Source organism: Myotis daubentonii, chromosome 3 (genome assembly GCF_963259705.1).
Source record: "Myotis daubentonii chromosome 3, mMyoDau2.1, whole genome shotgun sequence".
NCBI lineage: Eukaryota > Metazoa > Chordata > Mammalia > Chiroptera > Vespertilionidae > Myotis > Myotis daubentonii.
In genome coordinates, this window is record NC_081842.1 from 49,409,655 (window position 1) to 49,425,092 (window position 15,438).

Consider the following 15,438-nt stretch of genomic DNA (forward strand, 5'->3'; position numbering starts at 1 on the left):
TTTTTTGTTTTGTTTTGTTTTGTTTCTCAGTCTGAGAGTACATTATTGGTGTATAACACTGATTTTCTGGGTGTTAATTTTGTTTCCTGCTACATTGCCAAATTCATTTATTAAAGCAAGTACTTTTTTGGTGGAGTCTTTAGGGTTCCACTCATATGTGGAATCTAATGAATAAAATAAACTGATGAACAAAATAGATCCAGAGACATAGAAGCATGGAAAAGACTGACAAATCTCAGAGGGATGGCAGGGGTGTGGGTGGGAGGGTGGGGAGAGGTTAACCAGGGAATTTATATGCATACATGGATAGCCCATGGGCACAGATAATAGTGTAGGGAAGGCCTGCAGGGGACAAGCGCAGGGTGGGGGTCAATGAGGAAAAAGTGGGGGGCACTCTAATACTTTCAACAATAAAGATAAATTTTAAAAAATAAACAAAAAATAAGTAATAATATTTTTAAAATGATTGTAATGAATGTGGATTTGCTTTAGTGGATATTATATTTATGGCTATAAAAATTACTATAAAGAAATTTAACATTGGTAAGTAATGAGAAATCTAGTAGAACAGTGTGGATAATTTTGAATAGGCAATAATAGAAGTATAAATGTAATATCTAAAAAATAAGTAGAACAAATTATTGAATAAATGCTGAATTATTCAATAAAGACTTCAGCAAAATTGTTATAACAATGCTTAGCTTTTACACATTTTATTTTCATACAAACATTTATTCAAATGCCCTATTATTTTACAATACCCCAAACTGCTTTTCATAGACAGAATATGGTTTCTCATATTTTAAGTAATATAAGTTTTAGAGCTACTGCTTAATGGTATGATTTTGAGAATAATGATCTTGTTTATATGGAAAAAAAGATGAAAATATTATTTTAAACTTTTGAGTGAGGTCTTCTCATCCCCAAAATTTGAAACTAATATTATATTTTATATATCATCCATATTAAACTCATAGAGAACTCTGTATCTATTACTTTATATATATAAGCCTAAGTGACCATTATGATGGACCGACCAGAACAACTGGTTGCTATGACATGCACTGACCACCAGGGGGCAGATGCTCAGCGCAGGAGCTGCCCCAGACTCCAGGCCCCGATTGCCAGATGGGGGCTGTTGGCCAACTTCCCGGTCTCTCTCCCCCCTGGCTAGCAGGCCCCCATCACCTGATCGGGGTCAGGCTCCAGGCTGGGACAGGGAACTGGGGGTGAGTGGTGGTGACCAACCTCCCCCAGTACCTGGGCAGGGGGCTGCGACCTCTCACCAGCTACCTGGGGGTAGGGGTGATGGGGACAGAGGTGCAGTGAGAATGCGGGTGTCTGCGGAGCTTGCTCTCACTCCCCCTGAGATGCCAGGGCTCACAAGCTGGGGAAGCCTCCTCACTCAGGTGCCAGGCACTTGCAAGGAGCCTGTCCCGCACCCATGCGGCCTCTTCCAGTGAGCCGGGCCACAGCCGCCGGAACCGCAGGGGCCAGTTGGGCTCCCCATGGGTTCGCGCTGGAGCCAGTCTGTGAAGCTGGCCCGGAGAGAGCATGCTGTCCACCTGGCTTCTGTGTGGCACCACTGGGTGGCCCAGAGGCCCATGCTGCTCCCTGGCCCGCGGCGTCCAGCCGTGCTCACCACATCTCCACATGGGGACTCGGGTGCCATGACTCAGGTAGAGGGGGGTATGTGGAGACCCAGCAGCCCAGGTGCTGCCCATGGTCCAGAGGTCAGCTGGGACCTTCCTTTCCATGCCAGATGCTCACACTTTGATCGCCAGGCAGGCCTAGGGAGCTCATCTGTGCACAAATTTTGTGCACCGGGCCTCTAGTCTACACTAATAAAAGAGAAAGATGCAAATTGATTGTACCTTTGTGACTCCCACCAGCCAATCAGGAGTGAGTATGCAAATTAACCCAACAAAGATGGTGGGTTAATTTGCGTATGCAGGTGCCAAGCATTCCACCCCGCCCAGCTACTCCGGGCCTCTGGGCAGCATGGGAAGGCAGATAGGTGGCTCCAGCCAGAGTGAAGGCAATGCCGGTAGCCAGGGAAGGAAGGCCCATTCTTGCACAAATATTAGTGCATCGGGCCTCTAGTCTAACTACATAAGGATATTTCAACATCACATTTTTTTATGATTTTTTATATATACACATTAGCAGCATTTAAGCCAGCAGTTCTCAACCTGTGGGTTGCAACCCCTTTGGGGGTCAAACGACCCTTTCACAGGGGTCACCTAAGTCCATCAGAAAACACATATATAATTACATATTGTTTTTGTGATTAATCACTATGCTTTCATTATGTTCAATTTGTAACAATGAAAATACATCCTGCATATCAGATATTTACATTACAATTCATAACAGTATCAAAATTACAGTTATGAAGTAGCAACAAAAATAATTTTATGGTTGGGAGTCACCAAAACATGAGGAACTGTATTAAAGGGTCACGGCATTAGGAAGGTTGAGAACCACTGATTTAAGCATAGAAAAAAATAAAATTATGAGCTTTTGGAAGAAGAAATTGAAACGTTATTAATGGCATTTAAATAGTCTGTGTCGGGATCCTGCTGTCCCTCATCAAAGGTCAAGGACTTTAGCATATTAATATGTGTGTTCAAGGGTTTGTCTTTATCCATTTTCTCTTTTAAATGATCTTATTCGGAGCTAAATTCCAAGTGTAAAGATTAGTAATACAGCCTTCAAGTGGGCACTCAGTTTCATTCTGAGACTCCTGGGAGACAAGCGAAGTAGCCATAGAGAAGTTTCACATGTAAACTTAAGTGATTCAGGGATAGATACTTGCACATGTAGACATTACCTGCACTATCCTGAACTTCTGGAAAATAAATCAAAATAAAGAGTTTTACAACTGTTATTTATGGCCGCCTGAATGGGAAAGCGTTTCTGTCCCTCTTCCTTGGAGCCTCTTTTCATGCTGCTCTCTCCCTTTCTTCGTGGTTTTGTGATAACTTCTTTAGTCTTAAATTCCTCTGTATGAAAGAGAAGGAAAACTCACCTAGGATTGAGGAGACCTAGATTCTCCAATCCCCACTGCTTTTCTATATAACATTGTCTTTCCCCTCTCAGACACTGCCTACCCCTATATTCAGGAACTTAAGTAAATTCTATCTAAAAGCATTATAATTTCCAGATTCTGTAAGTAAAGGGAAAAACTTTAAAAAAACATAGTTTACATTGAGCAGGAGTATGGCATAAAGCTGCGCCTCCTTGGCATGACACATCAAAGTTAGAAAGAATAATTTGCACATATCAAAGCATGGGATGTGCACAGTCCTTCTCTCCAGTATCCCTAGAAGCACTTGCTTTCTGAGGTCTATTACCACCCTGTCATTCCATATTTCTCAGATTCGTTTCCATGTATCCACTCACCCTGCCCACCAAGCCATGTTTGCCTGTTCCCATTACGGTCTGCTCTGGATGACAGCCTATGCAGAGAAGCTGTTATACCCAGCATTTAAAAAGACAGAATCTGCAGTTTGATTTCCTAGTTCAAATCCTGGGACAGTCCTTTCCCAGCTGTGAAGTTTTGGGCAGTTTATTTAGTCTCTCTGTGTCCCACTTTCTCATCTGTAATGGGGTATAGAAGTAGTGCCTGCTTTATAGTGTGGGTGTGTGATTACATTCGTTAATATGTGTAAAACTTTGGGACCGGCGACTCATCTATAGTAATGCAATTAATAAAGTGTTGCTGCTCTTCATGTTTATTTTAAATCAATTTGGAATTGATATAGATAGATACTTTATGCAATTTTGTGTGGGTTCTCCCCTTCTTTCTTTTCTGACTCCCTTTCTTTCTTTTCCCCTCCCTCCTCCTCCTCTCTCTTTTTTCTTTCTCCCCCCCCCCTTTTTTTTTCACCTGTGTCTGCTCCTACTTTTCTAGATGGATATTTTAGGAAGCATTTACTTGCCAAGTACCTTGGGTCAATTTGGCTTGATCAAGCAGGCATGGTCCAAGGGCTTGCTAAGCCTCACTGGTGTCCAGCCATGCTCATTGTTAGCATCATCGAGCTGTGAAGGGTGCCAGAAACAGACTTCATTAATCCTACCATCAGTAGATCTACATTCGTTGCAACTAGTACAATACCTGTTTCTCTAACTATGCCAACATTTTCTTGACACCGTGTATGACCTCCTGTTATTTCTCAACAAAAGCTGGCAAGCACGACCCAGTGGTGAAGTGAAACAGCACTGCAGGCCACAAACTGCTGAGTGCATCCATGCTGAAATGAACAGCACATTCCAAAGAGATCCACAGAAGTTCAGAAGAAAAAAAAGAAAGAGAAGAAGAATGCAGAATCGCTTAGAGGAGCGAGTCATCCCCTCGGCCACCAGACTTCCATGGCTATCTCCCCTACACTGAAAACAGGGTGACTGCTACCCTGAAATCCTTGACAATTCCGATTCTAGTACCATGTTTTGAGATGCCACCCCTAACTGTCCCATCAGATGTGATCCTCACAAAAAGAATCACTTATGTCCTCAGGATGGGTCAACTCTTTCAAATCTTTGAGGCTTCTGCTAGCGACACCAAAAGAGAAAGGAGCATGCCCTGTGTATGAGTGGGTTTTGTTATAGCTCAGCTGTGGGATGAAATCAGACTCCACAGATCTCCACATGCACAAGACAATATGCGAGGAAAGGTGGAGATTGTTTAGTTTCAAAGGCTTTGGCTTTTCCTTCATGATTTTGGGGGAAAACAGGTATATGAAACTAATTCTCCTGTTCTGTATTTAACTCTGATGAGCACAAGGTAGAGTTTTTATTTTCTGGCTAAAATGCTTGATAATAAAAGGGAGAGTGCTGGGACAAATACTTTGGATAGTCTAAACAGTTATTCAACACAGTAATTGAACAACAGTATATCCAGTTATTGTCATAGGATCTGGGCCAAAAAAAAAAAAAAAAAAGGAAAGGAATATTGCGGAGTTAATATATTCCCTTAAAGACTCACACTGTAGTGAGGGTGACAGACATTAAGTAAATTAATAATTACAAAATATAGAAATTGTCATAAAAAATGTTCAGAGTTCTGGGGGGTGGAGGGAATCAGATAATGGTTTCATTTGATCAGCATAGAAACAGGCTTGTCAGAAGCAATCTGTAGAAAAATATAAGCGAGCCTAAAAACTAAAACTGCCATGTAGAATTATTAATAAACTTATCAATGATAACATTCTTATTTTTTTTCAAATAAACTAGCTGAAAAGGAGAAGTAGTTTAATGGTGTTTAGCATCTCATCCTCTCAAGGATCAGAAGCATTTCTTTCTGTTTATTGAACTAACAAAGAATAACTACTATATTCTTCAAATCTCCAGAGACCAGGGTTTTATTCTAAAATTTAATTCCTCCTGTATTTAACATAGAATGCTATATAGAGTAGGTACTAACAAATATCTCAAAGAGAACTAGTTAGAAAGGCTTATGCAAAGCTAGGAAATTAAATTAAATGTAGTAACAGACATATGTTGGCTCAGAAGGAAAAGGAATAGCATATATATATGCCTAATATGCTAAGTGTCTGACCATTTGGTCAGCTGCTTGACCAGTTGCTATGATGTGCACTGACCACAAGGGGGCAGATGCTCCAACCAGTAGGTTAGCTTTCTTTTGGGATCTGATCTGGACTGGGCGAGATGGCCCCGATTGGCCCCAATCACCGGCCAGGCTGAGGGATCCCACCCATGCATGAATTTGTGCACTGGGCCTCTAGTAAATTGGTAATAGGGTTTGGAGAGGAAGTTTTCTTTGGAACTAATTGTTCAATCTGACCATTCACATTCACCTGTACTTATGATACACTCTTAATCAGTGCAGGAAAATCTAGATATATAGTCCTTATTACTTTCATAAGTACAAATGTCTGTAATGATCATTAAAAGATGAGAATTTGAGACCTTGAATGAAATGTTATAATATGATGTTCATAACAAATATCTTCACTGAGGGATAATGGTCTTATCAGTTTAGGAATACTATATGTCATAAGGAGTTTATAAGAATAATAAAGATTATAAATAATGGTATTTATGTAACCTACATCTGGGAAGCTGGATTTATAGCTGTGGACTTTGATCAAGTTGAAGATTGTTGATCTCTAATTAGAACTTATAGCACTTGATGGTTTTTATATACATCACTTTTTTTACATGCAATCTCTCACTTAATTCTTGCAGAAACACTTATGATAGAGGTCTTATCAATCTTATTTACAGGTGTGTAAATTAAGACTCAAATTGTTGTTCAAAGTTATATTAAACAGAAAAAATTACAGAAATAAAACTCACACTCAAACCTTTTTTCTTCTCATTTTATGCATATCCTCTGAGTATCAAATTATAGTAATTATATTAATCATATTGTGGGTTACAACAGTACCATTTATTTATAATTACATTGTATGTATATTTGAAAGTGTTTAATAAATGGTATGGTGTTTCATACATATGAGATACTATGTGATCACTAAAGAACACATCAATTAATTAATGTTTTTACTCTCTCATTTTTAACAAACCCTTTATAAATTCCTATTAAATGTTTTCATCACTGTTCTAGACACTGGAGGAATATGAGGAACTATTTAATGATCTAGATTTACTGACATTATTTGGCTGATATTTCTTTGTTATATATTGGCACTCTGATCTAGAAAATAATAATTTGCCAGACAATCACTCTAGAATGATTACTTATATTATCTGCTGCAGCACAGAAGGACATTAGTAATCCCAGATACTGGGCTCTAGCCACTGAAGTCATTTAGTTATTGGCCTTAGAAGTGTTTCATTTCACTGTTATTTTCGATTTTACCCACTGGAATAAAAGCAGATCACTGTACACTGGTATGCGCTGACCTAGTTAAATATACAAATAAATGACAGATTTTTTTTTTAATGGAGAGGTTTTAAGATAAGCAGTAAATACTTATATTCCTTTAAGTATTGTTCTAAAAATGGCAGCAATGATTCACAAAAATAAGGAGGCTACCTGAGTTAGAGATTTGCTTCATTACTAGGGACTATAAGTTACTATCACTTCACCATCTAATACATTTTGGAATGCTACAGAGTCTATTGAAAGTCTCAAATGGAAGCTTTTAACTTTTATATGCAGAGGAAAGCTTTCTCATTTAATAAAATCTGACACAGAGTTTTTAAGTAGCAAGCACATTGTTGGCTAGGTTGGCATTTCCTTAGACTAACCTCCAAAGTTTATTTAATGGTTACAAATTGTATGAATTGGCTGTCATTTTTTAAATTAAACAGCATTATTTTATGACAAAGGCAAGCATTCTCAGAAAATAAATACTAATTTCAATTATATGGTACCAGTGCTTGCTCTTTGCTTAGTTTGTTTACCAGCTTAATTCACTAAGCACTTTTACATGTTTTTTCCCATTAAAGTACATTACAGATGCCTATTTAGGTAGATTAAATTATATGAGATTTCCGTATTAGACTATATTCGTCCTATAGAAATGAAAGTTTGAATGGTTGAACTTAATATATGGTTTTGCTGAGGAATAGTCTTAGTTATGCCAGCCTCCCTATATCTTTCTCATACACTTTTTCCTCTAATGGAGCTATTTAAGATGAAATTAAAGAGACTTAAAAATCACTCTTTCCTTTTCTCCATGTAATAAAATCAGTATTCCTTTATTTTCAAGTGTCTTATCAAACCTCTATAAAGACTAATTCTTCTAACCAAACCATGCAATTTTATTTTTTTGTGGGAGATTTATGCTGAGGAGACATTTTTATTTCCTCACAATGTAGAGATGGGGAAAGGCATAGCCAGAAGAATATAACCTATATTATTAATATGGTAGATAAAATGCCAAATTATAAAAAACAAAGTAATGTAACCAAACTCTGATAATTACAAAAAAAATACATTTAGAATTTCTCAGCAGAGATTATCAATTAGCATTATTTGGTTTTGTATTTGAGGTTTAAATACCTAGTCACAATAAATTTTACTTATTTCATATTTGAAAGCTGTTTTAAAACTGGCAACATTTCTCATTTCTGTAATAATAATTACTTTTCTCTTATGACTGTATGACTATATGATGCTCTAACTTGGCCTCAGTAAATTAAGTTCCAAAGAGTTCCAATCCTGAATTGGCAATTTCTCTGTCTTCCTCCATCCACCTATTTCTGGCAGCATAGACTGTTTCATGTTAGGTAAGCCAGGCCTTATATAATGGGGAATGTTTATGAACTGAAATGGAAGGTAATGGACCAGTGCTGGAAATGGTGATCCATGACCAGATTGTTCTGATCTTTCATCACACTGTCTGCTGACCTACTTGGCAAGTTGAATTCACTCTTCTTATTCATGCATAACTGGGGCCACTTAAACATTAAAGGGTTGGACCTTCTCTCCCTCTCATCACTTGACCTAGGTTAAGCCTGCTGTTCCTCTTTGGTCCAGCATGAGGGTATATACACATGTGTGAGTGAGTGTGTGTGTGTGTGTGTGTGTGTGTGTGTGTGTGTGTGTATGCCTAAAGTTAGAAGTGTGGACCTATTGAAAAAAATGGGGTCAAGGTCCATGCTTCCTGTGTCCACATTCTAAAAGGACATATGTAACTGGGAAATATCAAGTTAACTTAGAATGCCAATAGGCTTACATTAAGTCTTAATAGATAATTATCAATTATAAACAATCTTTCTATGCTTGGAATGTCTCCCTTCCTTTTTAAAAATATACATAAGGACATTTTGTGTATTTGTAGTGAAATGGATCTTTAAAGTGTTGGATAAAATAGGAGCAGAAAATTCATAAGGACAAGTCATACAAAATTTATACATTAGGAAGAACCTTGAAATATGTCACTGGAAAAAGGAAGCTTGAAAAAAATGATGGCTCACACCTAAGTGGAGTAGAAATCCAGAAATACTAAGGCAGATGGTTAAGAAATGTTTAGAAAACTGGTCATTCTAGATTGTATTTAGTAAGTGAGACCAGAAAACACAACAGTTGATTATGTTACAAAGAAGACCCCCATGACTGCTGACTAAGTAATTAACAACGCACTGAAGAGAGAGGTTCTCTATGATTGATTTTTTTAAAAGGATGCTTATCAAGGTAAAGCTGCCTGAAGACTTTAGTGCATACTTATAGAATTATTACAGCTGGTTACTTTATCCCTTTGCCAACCACTTTTGCATATATATTTATTGGTATGGAGAAAAAGTGATTGTCCCGCGGAATCCAAGGTGTACAAATGTACAAAAATGTTCTTCATCCCGTTGCTCTGACCAAGGTGCTGAAACTGGCCCCTGATATTGCATCCCAATTGTTAAGAAGCATAAGAAAATGGTAATTGTTTTTCATTATGTTGCTAATCACATTCAAATGAAATATATAGCAAGGCACTAAAAAATTATCCCACCCCCCAAAAAAGCTGGTTACTATAACCATCATTATTTTTAAGAATTAAGATTAAAGCCATGCTATAACCCATTAAATAATATTGAATGTCTGGAAAACAAGCAAACTTATATGACACATCAATTGGTTGTCTCCCCCACAAGCCCTGACCCCAGCTGGGGATCAAACCTGCAACCAGGTACATGCCCTTGACTTGGAATCAAACCTGGAACCCTTCGGTTCACAGACGGAAACTCTAACCACTGAGCACACCAGCCAGAGTGACAAAAGTCCTTGCTTTATCCATAATATCACTGCACTGTAGGGAATGGAGGTATTTTGTATTTTGATTTACTGACATGAATAAATCCTAATAATTATGATAGATAATAAACAATCTTCTAGAAGTCCATGCCAATGTCATTCAAAGAATGTTTTGTTTTTACATTCATCAAAGGGCTATTCTAGGTCTCCAGACCTTTTGTTTTTCTAACAGAATGGCTCACAAGAAAATTAATGCATCCTCTGTAATTTCAAAAGAAAGCAGATTATTAATTAAAACTATTGAAGACATTTGGAGTAAGGAAAATAGAATGGGCTAGATGGATTACTTATGAACCTTAAGATCAGAAGGAAAGACTACTAGTACACCTCTGATAATATGGTGCTCTCCTCTCAAAGGAGGCTGAGATTCCTGGGATACACACACAGGATGGATGGATGGGCCTACGGGCTGCCCTGTGCAGCAGCCAGTTCCAGGTTATGCCCACAGTGACTCCCCTGTGGGCCAGGAAGGAAGAAGAATGATGCTAGCTCCTGTGAGGTGGCAAGTCTCAGGAGTCCAAAATGAAGGGAGGGTGTGTTTTGACCTTTTGTCTGATTATAAGGAGAGGTTCTGATTTCTTACTGCACACTCATTAAAGGGCATATTCTGCCCTCAGCTACTGGAGGGCCCTGAGGGAGCATTATCTTTAGAAGATTCTGCTTATGAACCAGAGATCTTTGGCCTCATCCCAAAGGAATCAGCCATTGGACATTAAGGACTCTTGAAATGAGAAATTACCTGCAACACCTTTCTATGCCTTATTTTTTCAGACTAAGAAACCTGGAAAAGATATGAGAAAGCAAATCTGCTGTATCACTTCAAAGATATCATATTTAACCCCCGATTTCCAAAATAAAAGGATAGAATGCTCCCCATGTGTTAGAAGGAGTGGGCCAAGAATTATTAATATCCTTCAAATATTTTAATTTCCCTTCAAGTTATGCTTACAAAGATTGATAGAAAAGGAAAGGAAATAATGCCATTACTTGAACAGGTATAAAATCTATGTCCTGTATGAAAGGAAGAAGAGATTTCATGAGCATTGTTTATCAATTGCTACTTCAGGCCTTTCTTTACATTACTAGCAGAAATTGGGAGAGGGATTTATTTCTCTTTTAACTTACCTAACCTTTTCTTTTTATTTAAGAAGCATATCAATACTTTTGCCCATGTGTGGTCTACCTTTTCCATACTACATTTTTGTCCCTAATTTCTGCAATGTTTTTCAATGTAAGTACTTCTCTTTTAAAAAAAAATGATAGAAAATGAATTAGGTCTATTGTGAACAATCCCTTTTAGCAATGATGGGGTTAAAAGAGGCTTACACTCCAGAATAGTCCACTGATGAATTAAAGAAAAAATTTAAGTTCCCTCCATACTTTCAGGCTCCAAGGTCTGAGGCCTAAAATAATATGTGACGAACTGCCATCCCAAACATCACCAACGTGTGATATAGTAGAAAGAGAACTGGATCGAAAGTCAGTGCCAAGCTTACCTTGGGCCTCAATGTCTTATTATAATATGGTCCATATAACACTTAGATTCACTTTTCTCATCGCACAATGGGAATCAAGATACCTATCTCATTCTGATGTTTCCAATAACCTGTTCTGATGACATCCAGGCTTAAGGACCATTTAGCGTGAGTGAGTTTTAGATGTAGTTTTCTCCGGGGCCGGGGGGGGGGGGGGGAAGAAGTCAAATATCTCTGTAAGGAAGCTAAATAAAATTCAGGTGATCCATAAATGGTAATAAGAGAATCTCCAGATGGCAAGGGTTTACTGGCCTGATCCCAAGTCTCAAACTATTTTTCTCTTGATATTAACCATTCCCTTAAGCAGTGGTTCTCAACCTTCTGGCTCTTTAAATAAAGTTCCTCATGTTGTGACCCAACCATAAAATTATTTTCATTGTTACTTCATAACTGTAATGTTGCTACTGTTATAAATCATAATGTAAATATCTGATACGCAAGATGGTCTTAGGCGACCCCTGTTGAAGGGTCGTTCGATCGCCAAAGGGGTCATGACCCACAGGTTGAGAACCGCTGCCCTTAAGGCTATTTGCCCTATATAGTGGCCTCAGGGAAAATCTACTCACAATTTTCATTTGCAGACATCCCAATATTTTCATAATTCATCATGGTATATCTGAGACCAGTCTGAAAAATATAATTGAGGCTTTATTTATTTAGGGGAATATTATAAAATATGAAGGGCAAGGAGAATGTCACAAAACTAGATAATGTCTTATAGGCTGTAGTTTGCTGCTCTTCAAGCTCACATTGCTTATCCCATCCTGATTTCTGTCATGCTTTTGTGCAGTGAGTACTATCTTAATACCATTCTGGAATTCATTCCTGATCATCGTCTTTTTTAGATCACAAATCAGATTCCTGACTACATTGCTTGAGCAGCTAGATGCAGCCATATATAAAGCACAAATTTTTCAATTATGGGAGCTAATTATTTCCTTGTTTTAATTAAGCATGTTTGAAATTATGTTTCTCTCTTTTATAACCAAGTTAGTCTGAGCATATATTTCATCTTTATATCTTCTGCAGAATCTGGCAGAAGTTCTATTATCTGTTGAATAAGTGCCTCAATGATTAACCATACCACTATTAGGAAATTAAAATACATAATCTATGCCAAAACTTATGGCAGAAATAAGTACAGAAAACATTTTAGTCTGTTGTTCCATTCACTGAAAATCATTTCTAAAATAAGGTCCAAAGATAAGATTTAAAAGTTTTGTCATTTATTTATTAGACATAAATTTATTACAAACCAACTTGCAAATATTTAAAAGATACTTTAATCACAAACAAATCATAATCCTTTAAAATATTAAGTGTTAAATTATATTTTACATTTATAGAATATCTAATGTAAGAATTAGATAGAACTGGAAGTCTGGTTATGTTCATGCAACAAAATGTACCTCAAATTGTGACAAATATGTTAAGTAACATACATAGAACATATAACTTGTAAACCAATTTTATTTGGTTTCATGAAAAGTAGAGAAAATGGTGAATTTAATATTTAGTATGAATATTTTGGTAAACTGAAGCAAATGTAAAATTTGTATCATGATTTTATAGGCAAGAGGTTACCTCACTCAGTTGGTTGGGGAATCATCTTGTACACCAAAAGGTTGTGGTTTTCATTCCTGATCAGGGTACATACCTAGATTTCACATGTTTGATCTCTGGTCAACCAATCTATGTTTCTTTCTCACATGGATGTTTCTCTCTCTCTCTCTCTCTCTCTCTCTCTCTCTCTCTCTCTCTCTCTCTCTCTCTCCCTCTTTCATCAATAAAGCACCCTTAAATGAGGATTTAAAAAAGTTATCAATGGATGTATTAATTTTATACATTCCTCTGTATTTGTGATGCAGGTAATTTGTTGAAATTTATTTGTCATAATTTAAAATTTCTGTTTTCTTGAAATACAGAGGTGGGCAAAAGTGGGTTTACAGTCATTCCTATGGAAAAAGACATGCAGGTTTTGATTATTACAATAGCATTATTAACTCAAAAGAATGTCACAATGCAACTGTAAACCTCCTTTTCCAACCCTTGTATATCAATAGAGCACTTTTTGATTTCAGAGAGAGGAGAGGGAAAGAGAGGAATATCAATGATGAGAAACATCAGTTGGCTGCCTCCTACATGCCCCCTACTGAGGAATAAACCTGCAACCAGGGCATGTGCCCGAACCTGGAATTGAACCCTGACCTCCTAGTTCATGGGTCAATGCTCAACCACTGAGCCACACTGTCTGAGCAATAGAGCAATTATTTCTATTGATTCACATAGTTTCTTTTCTTCTAATTTTTCAAAATTATAGCTTAGCATCACTGCAGTTTTAAATAATCTCATTCATGAAATGATACCTTAAGTGAGACTTTCCAATTGCCCTTATTTTCCAGATACTTGTGAGATACAAGTATAATTTATTTACAGATAATCAGAGAACTCTGGAAATACTATCAAATGTTAAAAATTGATCCTGAATTATAATTTTTATAAGAGGTTAGTTAAGAGTGTGCTATACTCACAAGCACTTAATTCTTTAAGCCACTTAACATCTGAAAGCCTCATTAATGAATCATGAATAAAGGTAAAAACCTTTAACCCTGAATGTTGAGGACATTGGTCTGGCCATATACATCATAAAAAGAGATGCAAACCAACAAGATTACAGTTAAAATAATAAGAAGAAAATCCATTATTAGAAAATCTTATCCTATATAATAAAAGGATAATATGCAAATAGACTGAATGGCAGAACAACCAATCAAAGCATAATATGCTAATGATATGCTAAGGCTGCTCAACTGCTTGCTATGACATGCATTGACCACCAGAGGGCAGATAGTCAGCTGGTTAACCAGTTGCTATGACATGCACTGACCACCAGGGGGAAGATGCTCCAACTTGTAAGTTAGCTTGCTGCTGGGGTCCTGCCAATTGGGACTGAGCAAGATGGACCGGACATGCCTTGGAGCCCTCTCACGGTCCCTCCCTGGACCAATCGTGCACTGGTGAGGTCCCTCAGCCTGGCCTGTGCCCTCTTGCAACCCAGGACCCCTCAGGGGATGTCGGAGAGCCGGTTTCAGCCCATTCTGCAGGCCACTCCCCTTGGAAGGGCGTCAGACACAAGGCTCATAGCTGGCGAGTGCTGCTGGGGCAGTGTGAGCCTCTCCTGATCAGGAGTGATTAGGTGCGAGCAGAATGAGCAGAAGCGGCAGATAGGAGCTGCAGGCAACATTGGACTGCGGGTTTTGGCCCTAAACCTGCAGGCCACCCAGAGGGACCCCGCCCACACACAAATTCATGCACCAGGCCTCTAATATACAATATAAAAATATTCATCATGATCATAAACATATTTAGGTTTTATTTCTCACTTTATATTAGTAAAATATTAACTGTGGCTTACTGGAGGACCATAGTAAAAATCATAAAAATTAGATACTCAGTTGAAAGAAATTTCCAATTTTTCAAACATCAACAAAATAATTTCTATCCATAATTCAAACAAATATAAGATGTGTAGATATGATTTTAATTAGATGTCATTTTCTTCCCTGCTACTACCCATGATATAAGCAGAGCAAGTTATCATAATTTACTATAAGTTCACTGTAATATCTTTAAACCAGTCTTAAACCAAGTTTCATTAAGAGCTATTTCATTTCATGTGCCTTATATTTATATCACAAATGCATTGTGCTAAGACTGGATGTTTCCTCATGGTACATAACACATGATAAGACATATAAAATGCAAAATAAATATTTGTTGACTGACCAATTTTGTTTTACAACTTGATCATTTAGAATTCTGAAATAGTGTGTTGTTTTCTTGATTCCTAGTGCATTAGAGTGCAATCAATCAATTCTAATTCTTAAGTTTATTATTTTAAAAAGATACAGATTTCAGCCACAAGTGGCACAGATACTAGAGTTTGAAAGGCAGTTTTTTGTTTTGTTTTTTAAATAGAATGTGTTATGTCTCTTTGTAAGTCATTAAAATATGATGGAGAATAATATTAGTTGAAATCTTGAATTCCACTTCGTTAAATTTAAAGAAAACTAGGTGGTAACAATACTTTATAAAATAGGCTATTTGCTAAGCAAATAGGTCAGCAAAACAAAGCCAAAAACAAACAGCAACAAGAACAAAAGA